The sequence below is a fragment of the Rhinolophus sinicus genome, chromosome 1 (assembly GCF_057876585.1).
Source record: "Rhinolophus sinicus isolate RSI-liver-muscle chromosome 1, RSI-T2T, whole genome shotgun sequence".
NCBI lineage: Eukaryota > Metazoa > Chordata > Mammalia > Chiroptera > Rhinolophidae > Rhinolophus > Rhinolophus sinicus.
In genome coordinates this window covers 85,905,772-85,918,485 of record NC_142501.1, presented here as the reverse complement: position 1 = coordinate 85,918,485, position 12,714 = coordinate 85,905,772, and the positions used below count along the sequence as shown (strand labels likewise).

The 12,714-nt window shown below is 40.6% G+C and overlaps 1 pseudogene; it reads right to left on the bottom strand.

The window, feature by feature from the left end:
• Window positions 1–1,325: 1,325 nt before the first annotated feature.
• On the bottom strand, window positions 1,326–10,307 carry LOC109437396 (small ribosomal subunit protein uS2 pseudogene; annotated as a pseudogene).
• Between the last annotated feature and the right edge of the window lie 2,407 nt (window positions 10,308–12,714).

The following is a 12,714-nucleotide window of genomic DNA, read 5'->3' as shown; positions in this document are numbered from 1 at the left end:
GGCCATCCTTGGAAACTTTGAGATTGTTTTTGGTCAAGGAATATTAGCACAGGGAAATAAAGCACATCCCATGCACTTTATCAGGAGTCTCTGTTGGCTTTCTGACATCATTACTTGGAGCATCAAGGCTCGTCAGACTGAGTTACCTGCCCATATATAAAAACATTAGTGTTTCTATTATAAATATTTGAAAACAGCATCAAATTTCAATTACATAAACTCAAGACCTATTTCAAATGTCCTTCATGATTCATTTTCTTCTAATCTGTTTTTTCCCACTTATCTTCCCTCAATTTTCTATATAGTGAGCTCCTGGGGAAAGGAGATGAATAAGTTGCTGACGTGGTAGAGAGATGTAGTATTCTGAAACTAGATTTGGGTTTCAATCTTAGTACTGACATGTATTAGCTGTGTGACCTTGCATAATTTACTAAATCTCTCTGTGCCTCAATATCCTTGTATACTAATATGAATACTCAGTTCATGGTGCTGTGAGGATGAAATGGATTGACATGTGTGAGATATATAGAATAGTAGTGTCTGGCACTTAGCAAACATTTAAATGCTAGCTAATCATGAAAAACACCCTCCCTTTCTGAAATGAATTCTACATTTAGAAAAATCTTCTGTTTTGTGCTACCATTTCTCTTCTTGAACCAATGCACATATACCTGTAGAAATAAAAAAGTAAATTTGAAAATGCCAAGGGAATAGTGTCTGTATTATAAAAGGCAAGAGAAAGAAAAAGAGAAAAAGAGAATAAATGAAATGTCTAAAACTTAATCTTCCAGTTACTGTGGATTTTCAGCCTCCTGTAAGTAAGTTACTCTCTGCCTTGGGTTTGCACAAGACAAACAAAATTCTCATTACTTAACCAGGAAAAGGCATGCTATCCTTGGCTGTGACTCAAAAAGGAAAGGAAGGGAGGAGGGATCATAGGGAAAGAGGAACTAAAGTGTATTGAAGACCTTGTCTAAGGCCTGCGTTTTCATTGCATTGAATCCATTAGTTGGAAGTTATTGCCTACATTTTACAATCAAAGAAAACAAGGCTTAGGGAAATGAAGTGACATTTCAGTCTATTCGCCAGTCGTAGGGTGGCTGGGATTTAAACCCATGTCCTTTTGATGCCAAGATCCCTTCTTTTGTCTCCTTTCTACATCACCTTCTTAGGAAGGTCCCAGGTAAGATGGGGTTACCAGGGGTTACCAGGGGTGTGCATCGAACCTAGACTCCAGATGGTCAATGACTATATGACTATATGCACGTTATTAGCAAGAAGCTCTCTCTCTCTCTTTCTCTCTCTCTCTCTTTTCTAAACCATTTCTACCCTAGTTCACATGCAGTAGACTCATGGGGGGGAGGGGCAGGTCTTTGTTGTGAAACTTGAGGAGAAGGGAACCTTTTGAAAAGTAATTTTCTTTCACTGCTCAAGTCAGAACCATCTGTCTCCCTGGTCACAGCCTTTTCAGCTGCAGGCCGCTCTTCCTCGCCATCTCTTCCCACTCTCTATAGAAGTAGAGGTCAGGCGTGCCCTCCCGCGGGTGCTCCCAGGCGCCGGTGACGCCCATGCACAGAATTTCACCGCCCTCCTTCGCGGCATCAGACCCACCGGGTGAGCTCCCTGTTGTTGCACGGATGGCAGTTTCTACATAGTGCAGTGGACAGTCCGTTACACAGAGCAGCGGCAGGCAGGCCAACATAAGACATCTCTGTGAGAGGCTGGTGCTCAGCCCTGGGCTCAGTAGCCACTGGAAGTGGAAGTTCTGGGAAGGCTGCCTGGATCCGGTTAGTGAAGGCTCCAGGAGTGACGCGGCCAGCAACGGGATTGCTTCCAGTGGCAGCAGCAAACCTCAGCACAGCTCCCTGGCCGGTTTTCCTGGAGGATATGACACTGACATCAGCTGGGTTTTTAATTGTAACAATGGCACGGGCTGCCAGCCAAAGCTTCTTCCAGGTTCTCTTCACATTTATGATGTAGATACCATCCCTTTTCCTATTGTAGATGTACTCCTCCATTTGGAAGGCAAAGTCGGTGCCACCTAAGTGTGTTCTCACTGCAAGGAATTTGAGAACATCTTCTTCTTTGATTTCTAGGATATCAAGGGCTTCGGGTATTGTGAAAGTTTCCCTCTAAATTAGGACAAGAACCCAGAACAACACTGTATGGACCCCGCCCTGGGTAGCTCAGGAAAGCACAACACTTCTCCATGGAGATAGAGAGAGCTTGGGCACATGAATTCCCTCTTGGTCATGACCTTGACCCCACCCCTTTTATTGCCTTGGAACAAGTATAGACCATGTTGATAAGAATCTGGCAAAGAAGTACAGGGTATTTTCTTCGTACCTAATTACTTCATTGAATTCAACAAGTTTTTCTAAACCTGTTTGTGTATGTTTAAACATGAGTAATTGTGAGCATTTACTTGGAAGTCTTATCCAAATTCCTTTTCAGAAAGCTATCAGGACCTCAGTCTCAATTCTGTTACCGAAGCTGTGATTTTCCCATTTTAGAGCCGAGATGCTAAAGAATATAGATTTCACTTTCAATAAAATCACTGGCTAGTAAAACCCAAATTAAAACAGAGCATTGGAAATCAAGCTGCCTTTTTCTATTAAAACTGACAAGAGCTGTTTCATCTTCCAAATCAAAAGTTCTAGATACTGAAATCCTATTTGGAGGAAATGCTAGAGATTATTAAAATAGCAGATAGTTATCATGAGCTGGTATGTTTTCTTGTAGTTCCCAGAATGTTTTAACGACAAAGCTAGGACAGGTGCACATAATACATCCACATATTAATTGAAGAATAAAGAACAGAGGAGACATGAAATGCTCCAAAGCATTTAGGAAAGAGAGTACTTTCTTTCAAGACTCAGCGGTGACCCCGTTGTTAGAAAAGAGGCTGTCCGTTTAACACATCTCTTTCCTGACTATCTTTTCTTCCCTACTTATATTTCTTTTCTGTCTGTAGATCTCCATCTTAAAATAAAAACACACAAATAGTAATAACAACAGCACCAAAAATTTTGTTTGGCTTGGTGCCCCCTTTAGTCCCTGTCTAAAACAAGAGATTCCTAACTTGGGTTCCATACAAAACTTCATATGTATGTATGCAATGATATTTTTTTTTTTCTGGGAATAAGTCCATAGTTGTCATGAGCATGCAAAGAATGTATAACCCTCCAACAGGAGTTAAGCTAACAACAACTAACACTGAAGAAGTACATGGCTCCTTCTTAGTCCATTTTCTTACAGTGCCATTTTATTTCAGCTCAGTTTTTAGGTAAAAGCAAATGGATAGTCTATTCAAGGATAAATTTTCTGGTCAGAGTAGCTATGGTGCTGCCCATTACTTTGGATATTATGAAGAGATGGAATCACTCAGATATCCTGCTATTCACTTGAGTTCAAACTCATCTTCCCCACAAAATTATTTCCCTCCCACCATAATGTCATGATCTCCCCATTCTCTTAGGCACAGTTGCTTGAGTCTAAGTTTTCTTGGAGTTTTTCCTGACCTTTACCTCTCTTGTCTAATCTGGTGGCCATCCGCTCAGGTCACTTACAGCAGCCTCTTGTATACAGCTCTTCCTTTTCATTGTTAAAAACCAGCATTGTCCCCACTGGTGGTTTTCACCACTGGCTGAAGATTAAGATTACACTGGAAGCATTTTAACCTTATATTGATGCTTAGACCCAAACCTAGAAAGTTCCATACACCTGTTCTGGGATACAGCCTGGGCATCTGCATTTTTATAATCTCCTTAGAATGCAGCCAGAGCTGAGAGTCACTTGCCTACCTTATTTTACTTGACTATATTTTTGACTATAAAAGCCTTCTAGCTCATGATCTTGTTTCCAGTGTTGCTAGTTCTACCTTATTCCATATTACTTTCCTCTCACCCAGATTACTCTCAGCATCTTAATTTCCTCATGACTTTCTTTGATCAGGAAAGTCCATTGCCTTCCACTGCCTGTCTGCAGAAGAGTTAAGTGGCTCTGCGGGGCTCTAAGGATTCCCTGAGTAGGGAGGATAGAGGGATAATGTTCTAGAGAGTCTCTCCCCTACTTTTCCAAAGAGGACCCTCCAAGATAATGTGAATTGACTTGCTTAAAGACATGATCCTTTAATAGCAGAGATGGATCTAGAACTCAAATCCCCTTACCTTGACCTCTTTTTCTAATTCAGAATGCCGTCTATGCCGGGTTATAATAACGGGTGATGGAAGTCAGTGCTGGGCCTCTGCCATTTTTCTCTATTTGCTAGCTCTGTTCTGCAGACTTGGCTTTTTTTCTGGAACATCTTAAGCAGGTATCTCTATGTCTTCAGGAAAATTAGATGTGACTGAAAGATTTGGCTAGTCCAATTTGTCAGGACTTGTTGACAGCAGCCCTGGGAGCTGTGGGACCAGTAATACTGGAACCTTGATGCCACGCCTGTCACTCTAATAATGGTGTGTTTAAGCACAGTGCGTTCTGCTTTAGCTTCAAAGTCTATCTGTGATGCTTTATGTTAAACAGTTAACTTTAGGATGAGCTCCGTGAGCTCCCCACATAGCAGCTTACCTGTGATTCAGGGACAATTGATGTTCTACCTGCTCCAAAATATCATTGTTACTCACCTCTCACATTACCTGAAGCTCTTAGTTTGGGCAGTCTTCATTTTGTGAAATGCAAATATGATATCCCAAAAGGATAACATTCACTTATCAGTATTCATTAACATTTTAAACTCGATTTTATGTATCATCATCATCACCATCATTTGACTCAGAGCAAAGTCCTGAAGGCATGGAACTAGTGTGGGTAAAGTTGATTGATGAAAGGTAGCATGGAGTGGAGCAGAGAAAAAAATCAAGCGCTTGGAGACAGTGTTATAGGACTAATATGGACACTAACAGAAAAGAGAAAATGGAAAGAGGGTGTCAATGGGTAAGTTTTGCCTGATTCTGAGTTTTGCTGAATTCATTATTTTCGCCAGAGTTTTCCTTTGTTAGCTCCATTTCTTTTTGATTTTTGCCTGGCATTGGCTGAAAATTTGGAAAGAATAATAGCAATCACTCTACCTAACATTTATTGTGCACTTACTGCGTGCCAGACACTGTTTGAAGCATTCTACATGCATCAGCTTGTTTGATCCTCCCCCCAACAATTGAATATTCAATGCCATTCATGTCCCCATTTCACAGATGAGAAAACTGAAGTCCAGAGGTTTGAAGAACTTCCCTAATATCACCCAGCAAATAAATCACCATTTATTTGGTTTCAACGCAAGCAGTCTGTCTCCAAAGCCTGTTTGTTAACCACTGTGATCTACCATTTCTCAAAGTCACCACGTTTGTAAGCAAATAGTAGAGTTAATCTTCAAATCCAGACAGTCTGATTCCAGATCATTCCACTGTGATGCCTACTGGACTGCAATGGATCTTTCAAGTACATCAGACTTACAGTCATGGAGACTCTAGTGGTCCAGAGAATGTGTTTTGGTTTAGAATCTTCCTAAAGTTGTAGGAGTCTGGTGTCTTAATAACAGAGCTCTACTGGTTTGATATAAAATGCCAATCTGACAAAGTCAGCTGAATATAAACCTCACAAAGTGTTGGGCAAAATCCCTGTCCAGCTGTTATTGTCCTGTACTGAAATAGAGAAATCAAACAAAATTAACTTCTTGTCTCTGTAAAATGGTCAGCTGAAATAAAAATGGTTTAATATTTCTCCTTCTCTATGTAACCAGACAGTGCCATTGTCCAGGGACCATCAAAGATGAACCTGAAATCTTGGATTTAGGAAATCACTGCACTGTCTTGAGTTGTATTTTGCAAAGCCCTCCGAAGGGCCTTTTGGATATTATTTAATGAATCCTCATAGACATTCAGCCAGGTTTTTACCCCTTGCAGTGCCACCTTCCTGCTAAGAACAACCTTCTGGATATAAAGCAGATGGCAGGTGTTAGATTACTAAAAAAATAAATTAAAAAATGTGGCTGTAGTTTGGAGAAAGTCTTGCTCAAGTCATCTCTTCCCGCCTAATGATGGAACAAATTCTGGTAAGATGGTCCATTTGGGGGCTGGAGAGAATAATAAAATGTCTTTTAGGCCAGTGCTACTGAAACTCAGCTTTTTGATGATTCTCTGGAAGCTGGAAAGATGAAAACAGAATTGCTGAAGGAAGGGAGATGGGAAAGGCTCAGGGAAGGAGCAGCAACTTGACACAATACGTAGACTACAGGGACTCCATCTTTGAAATCCTTTCCTCTTTTCTTCTAATAATTAGCCATTTTCATACCCCAATTAAATTTTTATTCCTACTGTTCAGTAAATAAATGTGAAAAAAAAACCAAAATAAAACAAACAAAAAGATACTCCTGTGTTGTCAGAAAAGGTTCTTCTCTGTTATTCTCTGGTTTTCAGGAGGGAAATACCTCACCCACTCCCTTAATAGATTTGACCTAGCATTGCTTGCAAACATCTTTCATTTCATGGAGGCCTTAAAGAAAAAGAAATACATTGCAGCAGAGATTGCCAATCTTTTTGTCAAGAGAAGCTGCTTTTCATTTCCCCTGAAGCATTAAGGTCAAAGGATGGAGGTGGGGAGTTTCCAGCACATGTTTCATTCTTCCTTGGAGAAGCTGTCAAACCACAGGCTACTGACTTGAACTCTATCAGATCAGACTGGGCTTCCAAACCTGTCAGCAGGGGCAACAGGTTGAGAACTCACGTACAAGGATTCTTTATTTGATGAGAAATGGAAAAACTCTTAAGAAAAACAAAAAAGCAATTGCTTGCTGTTTCACTTCCCCATAATGTGTTCTGAGCACCCAGTTAAATTCGTTTGCCACTAGAGTCGGTCAAAACAGTGACGTTGACATAGTGTAACCTCTGGAATTCTTGCTTCTTAGCATGACACCATCCTTTATATATATCCCAGGTCAAGTTCATGTAAATGCCCTCGTTGCCCTAGGTGGAGTTTCCAGGACTGCTGTCCTGATTGAATGGGATATTCCATCAGGTTTTCACCCTGTGAAGTGCCATCTTCATACTAAGGTAATAACTTCCCTGGAAATAATGCACTGGTGATAGGTGCTCACAATCCCATTGTTTACTCTTAAACCACTCATATTTCATGAGTTTTCAGAGTACAAACTATGCTTCTGTTCTGAGTTGGCGGACATGTAATGTGGAGATAGAGAAACTGTTTGAACTCTCCATGCTAGGATGGTTCCCTAGGAACATACAACCCATAGAATTGCAGATTTCAGAGTTACAAGGAATTTCAGCGGATCATTTAATCGAGTCCACATATCTTGGGTAAAGTGGTCCCATTTTATAGATGACACAACGGAGGCCTAGAGACTCTAAAGGCCTTATCTAAGGTTATCTGATCACCTTCTAAGGCTAGGAGGTAGGGAGGCCTTGGGACTTTATCTGCTTTACGCTGCTATACAAATATTCAAAGGAATGTATGATGCCAATACATAGTGACTTGTGTACACATGGTATTTGCAAGGTAGAGAAAAAGAATGGAATACTTCATAATGCAACACAAGAAGTCCTGTAATATCAGTCCCTTCTGATTTTTAGCTTAATTTGGCTTGTTTCAGAATCTGACCCAAACTTAACCAAAGTAATACCCTGCAACATAGTCAGTATTTATGGGTTAATGGCTTAGATTCATGACTTCATAGAATAGCATGTTGTTTCTTACTCCAGTTTTGTCATGTTTATTCGATAATGGTCTTCTGTTAAAGTCTCCTCCTACTCTACTCCATTTGCCTCATGACTTGTCACCTCAACTTGGCTTTTTGCTATTGCTTGGGTCCTTCTTCAATAGCTGAGTGATTCCTCAAAATGTCATATAGATAACACTATTCCTAGGTCAACCAGGTCCCCAGGCCTCATCTTCAACACGCTGCTTTAGATGGCCCCCACCCCGTCTATACCAGACATTGGTGACTGGTGAAGAATTTTTTTCTGGTGATAGTTATTGTAATTACAAACTTCAGAGCTATATACAGATTGCTTTCATCATCACTATAATAAAGACAGGGTTTAGAAAGAATGAGAGAGCAAAGAAAGAAAAAAAAAACAGATGGTAGAGCCAGTTTGTGGACATTTAGTGTCTGTCTTTGCCATAAAGAAGTATTATATGGAGTTCTAGACATAAAGTTGAAATACAGATGGTGCATTTGAGCTATGAATTTTGAATTATTGCAGACAGAAACCAAGAATGTTCTGCAGTTGATATAAAAATACCCATTCCCACACAGACAAATATGGGAAAAGGAGCCATATGGAACCAGAGAGGAGATGGTCATATTTTAGAGTACCACATAAATGTGAGAAAAGGATACAAATAGGATCAGGATAGATATTTTCCTTAACCTCAAGTAGCTAGCATAGCCTAATTGCTTTGTAGAAAGAAGTTTGCTTTAGATGAGCATTATCATCTAATAATATTGTGAACTTATGTTATTTAATATTATTGTGAATTTGTGTTTATATAGTTGTATTGCATTTAAAATCTATTTGTGTGTAACAAATGGCTTCTAGATGTGGTGGCTTAAGACAACAAACATATTATTTCACCATTTCTGAAAGTTAGAAATCCCTGAGTGGCTTAGCAGGGTGGCTCTAGCTCAGGGTTTCTCAAGAGATTACAGTCAAAGTATCAGCCATGGCTGCATCTTCTGAAGACTTGGATGGGCCTGGGGACCTGCTTCCAAGATGGTTCACTCACTGGAATCATCAGCTCCTCACTAGTGTCTAGAAACCTCAGTTCTTTAGTACATGGGCATCTCCGTAGAGCACCCTGGGCAGCCTCAAGAGATGTTATCTGGCTTCTCCCAGAGTGAACGGTCCAAAAAACAGACAGACAGAGAGAACACTCAACATAGAAGCTGCAGTCTCTTTTGTGAGGGAGGGGGAAACTTTTTTTATTATGGTAAAATATATATGACACATATTTATCATTTTAACCATTTTTAAGTGTACAATTCAGTGGCATTAAGTACAGTCACATTGTTGTGCCACCATTGCCACTATCCATTTCCAGACCTTTTCATCACCCCGAACAGAAGCTCTGTACCCACTGAACAATAACTCTTTATCCACCTACTCCTAACCTCTACTAAGTTCTCTTCTCCTTTCTGTCTCCATGAGTATGCCTATCCTAAATACCTCATCTAAGTGGAATCATACAATATTTGTCTTTTGTGTCTAGTTTATTTCACTAGTATGACATTTTCAAGATTCATTCATATTATAGCGTGTATCAAAATGTCATTCCTTTTTATGGCTGAATAATATTCCATATTATGTATGGAATATATATATATAGTTTATCCATTCATCTGTCAATAGACATTTGGGTTGTTTCCACCTTCACTGTAGTCTTGTGATAACCTAATTAGGCAGTGACACACCACCCCTTCTGCTGCAATCTATTCACTGGAAACAGGTGACTACATCAAGCCCACACTCAAGGGAAGGGGGAGGAGAGAAATGTCAAAGGATTTGTGGACGTATTTCTAAAAGAATAAAAGGTACTTAAGTTAATTTTACTAATTGCACACAATTTTTTCCATGGAGCTTGGTCATTGTCCTTAATCCTCCTGATGGTTTTATAAACTCTGGAGTTTAGGGCTCTTTCTAGAAGCGACACCCAGAGTATCCCCAACCAGTGTATAGTGTTGAAAATGGACAAACTAGAAAAATGATATGCCTTATAAATATTTCCCTAAGAAGGCTTATTTTGGTATATGAGACATTATAGATATAACCTAATTTCTGTGCTGCTTGCCGGCTTGGGTTTACCAGTAGGAGGAATGAAAGTAGGCCTGCCTCATGTCTCCTTCTACTGCATAGGAGTGGGTGCCATTTCAGCGGCAGTAGTGGCTGCAGCATATGTGTTTTGAGCATATTCAGAGTTATTCCTGTTGGAGTCTGTCTTTGTACGTAGTTGAAAGAAGCTTTAGTCTGTAATGACAAAAATAACAACAAAAAGGAATGATCCTCCCACACCCCACTATTACCCTTTTTATTAAACCTGTAAATGTTCTTATTTCCTTCTTTTAAGACTGGCACCACAAAGCTGAGCTCTTTTGCCTTTTTAATTTATTGCACTACTTCAATTTTCTATTTTGTGATGAATGTAAGGGGTTTGGAAGTAGTTTGCGAAGCTGAAGGCAGGGAGGATAAAAAAGCAATTACCGCATGCCAATTACACTGGGAAATAGTGGAGGTGCCGTTCCCGCAGCATTTCTGGCCATTTTTCTTCATTACTATAATGGTGGTCGCTCTCCTCATTACCCAACACATTTCTCTTCATTACCAGCTGTGGTGATGGGGGTGATGATGAGTGCTATTTACAGCTGGAATTCTGTGAAAGGCCCAGCAGATGAATAATAATTATTCAAACAGATATGTGGAGGCCAGAAACAGCAAGTGGTTAAAGTGAGGCTATTGTGTCCCAGAAAAGCAAGGGAGGTAATTTCTTGTGAAGGTGGTGGGGTGGGGGTGGGGAGGTCATGTTCCTCAGTCAGGGCTTGTCCTGCAGTGCTAGGCTGGAACAGCTTAGAAACTCTGTGTGTTCTTGTAAGAACTGGCCGGAAAACAATGAGTCATTTAAATCATCAAACAGATGTCTAGGCCCATTGCACCCTAGTTTCATCTGCTGAAGAAGAAGAAAGGATTTCCTTGAGTCTATATACAAAAAATAACTCACCACAAACCCTTCCATCCCACACTTGCACCCCTGTATTCAGCTTTCTATCTACCTAACTGGGGCAATCTTGTAATGGCAATATTTATAAGGTATGTTAACTATCATTTCTGTATCTATCTATATAACTGTCTATCTTAGTCAGGGTTCTCCAAAGAAACGGAACCAATAGAAAGTGTAAAAAGAGAGAGCAAGAGAAAGAGATTTATTTTAAGAAATTAGCTCACTTGATTGTGGAGGCTTGGAGAGTCCAAAATCCGATGGGGTAGGCCAGCAGACTGGAGAATCAAGGAAGAGTTGCAGTTCAAATTCAAAGGCAGTCTGCTGAAAGAACTCCTTCTTGTTGAGGATAGGTCAGTCTTTGTTTTATTAAGGCCTTCAACTGATTGGCTGAGGCCCATCCACATTATGGAGGGTAATCTGATTTTACTCAGTCTACCGATGGAAATGTTAACCTCATCCACACACAAAAAAAAACCACCTTAGGAGAAACATCCAGAATAATGTTTGATCAGATATCCAGGCACTGTGGCCCAGCCAAGTTGACATGTCAAATTAACCATTTATCTATCTATCTATCTATCTATCTATCTATCTATCTATCTATCTATCTATCTTTTATCTATAAATCTAGACCAACAACGAACAGAGAATTTGTGACCCACAGATCTAGGTGTTAAGTTGAGTTTCTACCTAATGACAATTCTTTGAATTTGGGCTATTAAGATTTTTGGGGCATTGTGCTCAGTACTTGAAGAATCCAACAGCTCTACTCAGGAAAGGAGTCCTGCTTTCCATTCAGCTTCCTGCTAGACACTTGAATTGAGGGGGAAAATTGCTCCCAGGTCAAGAGGGGATCTGTAAGTGATGTTGGAGGACAGGTATAGCATAAATATGACTGGGAACTGTGGTGAATTGTTGATTAAAGAACACCTTTCAATTTAATTATCTAATTGCTACTCTTGCTTGGACTTTCTCACTAGCAATGACACTCACAGTTATCCCATAGCAACCTTGCCCAACTCACAAAGTGTTGAAACAGGGTATAGAAGTTCCAAGCTAGGCAAGTAGGAGCAAGTCAGCTTCCCAGAGATGGGTTCCCTGGCAGGACTCTAGTTAACCCCTGCTGGCCTGGAGCCTTTGGGGAGGAGGCCCTGGGAAAAGATTTCCACTGGAAGGGCACTGCCATGTGCCAGACACTGACGGAGCGTGCAGCCTGGTAAGGATGGTAGCGGTGGTGTTCCAGCACAGCAGGCTTTCAATATGAGACAGAGGGATGAGAGGAGTACAATATGAAAACGGCAGGTGAGAATGGATGTATCACACAGGGAAAAGATGTTAGAGGAATATTGAGGTATATTAATTCTCCCCAGGTCCCTTCAAATTCAGTAGCTTCAGGGAAAGCAAAGATATGCTCTTGAATTAGGCCCAGACTCCTAGCAAGTGCCATACACCATCTGCTTAGTAGGAAAAGGCACAGGAGTTGGGATGGAACTGCCTGCCAACCACTGATATTTTCTTCAATAACCTCTATTTCCTCAGGAGCCCTCCCTCTCAAGTTGTGTGTGGACAATCTCAAGGAATTTAATGAGTCCTAAGTGATGCTTCTCCAGAGTTAGGCTACTCCTGTGGGCAAGATGGCATTTGTCCAGTGGCTTTGGGGATAATTTGCACTTTTCTAAGGGCTTGAAACAAGCAACAGAAGCAGGAACTAGTTGGCACCTGGAAAATCCTTTCTGATGATCTGGGTCTGGAGAGTGTTCTCAACTTCCTGTCTATGTTCAAGTTGTCAGACCCTGTCCATGGCAAATGCTCGCCATTGAGAAAAGGCATGATCCTGTACCTTCACATTTGCCTCATTATAACTTCAATGAAACAAGGACAAATGAAAAATAAATACCTTGTAGGGGTGTGACTCAACTATATCCATGAGAAATAGAGCACAGGGATTTCCTTAAATAACCAGCTGCAGTCTTCTGGCTTAGGTCTTTT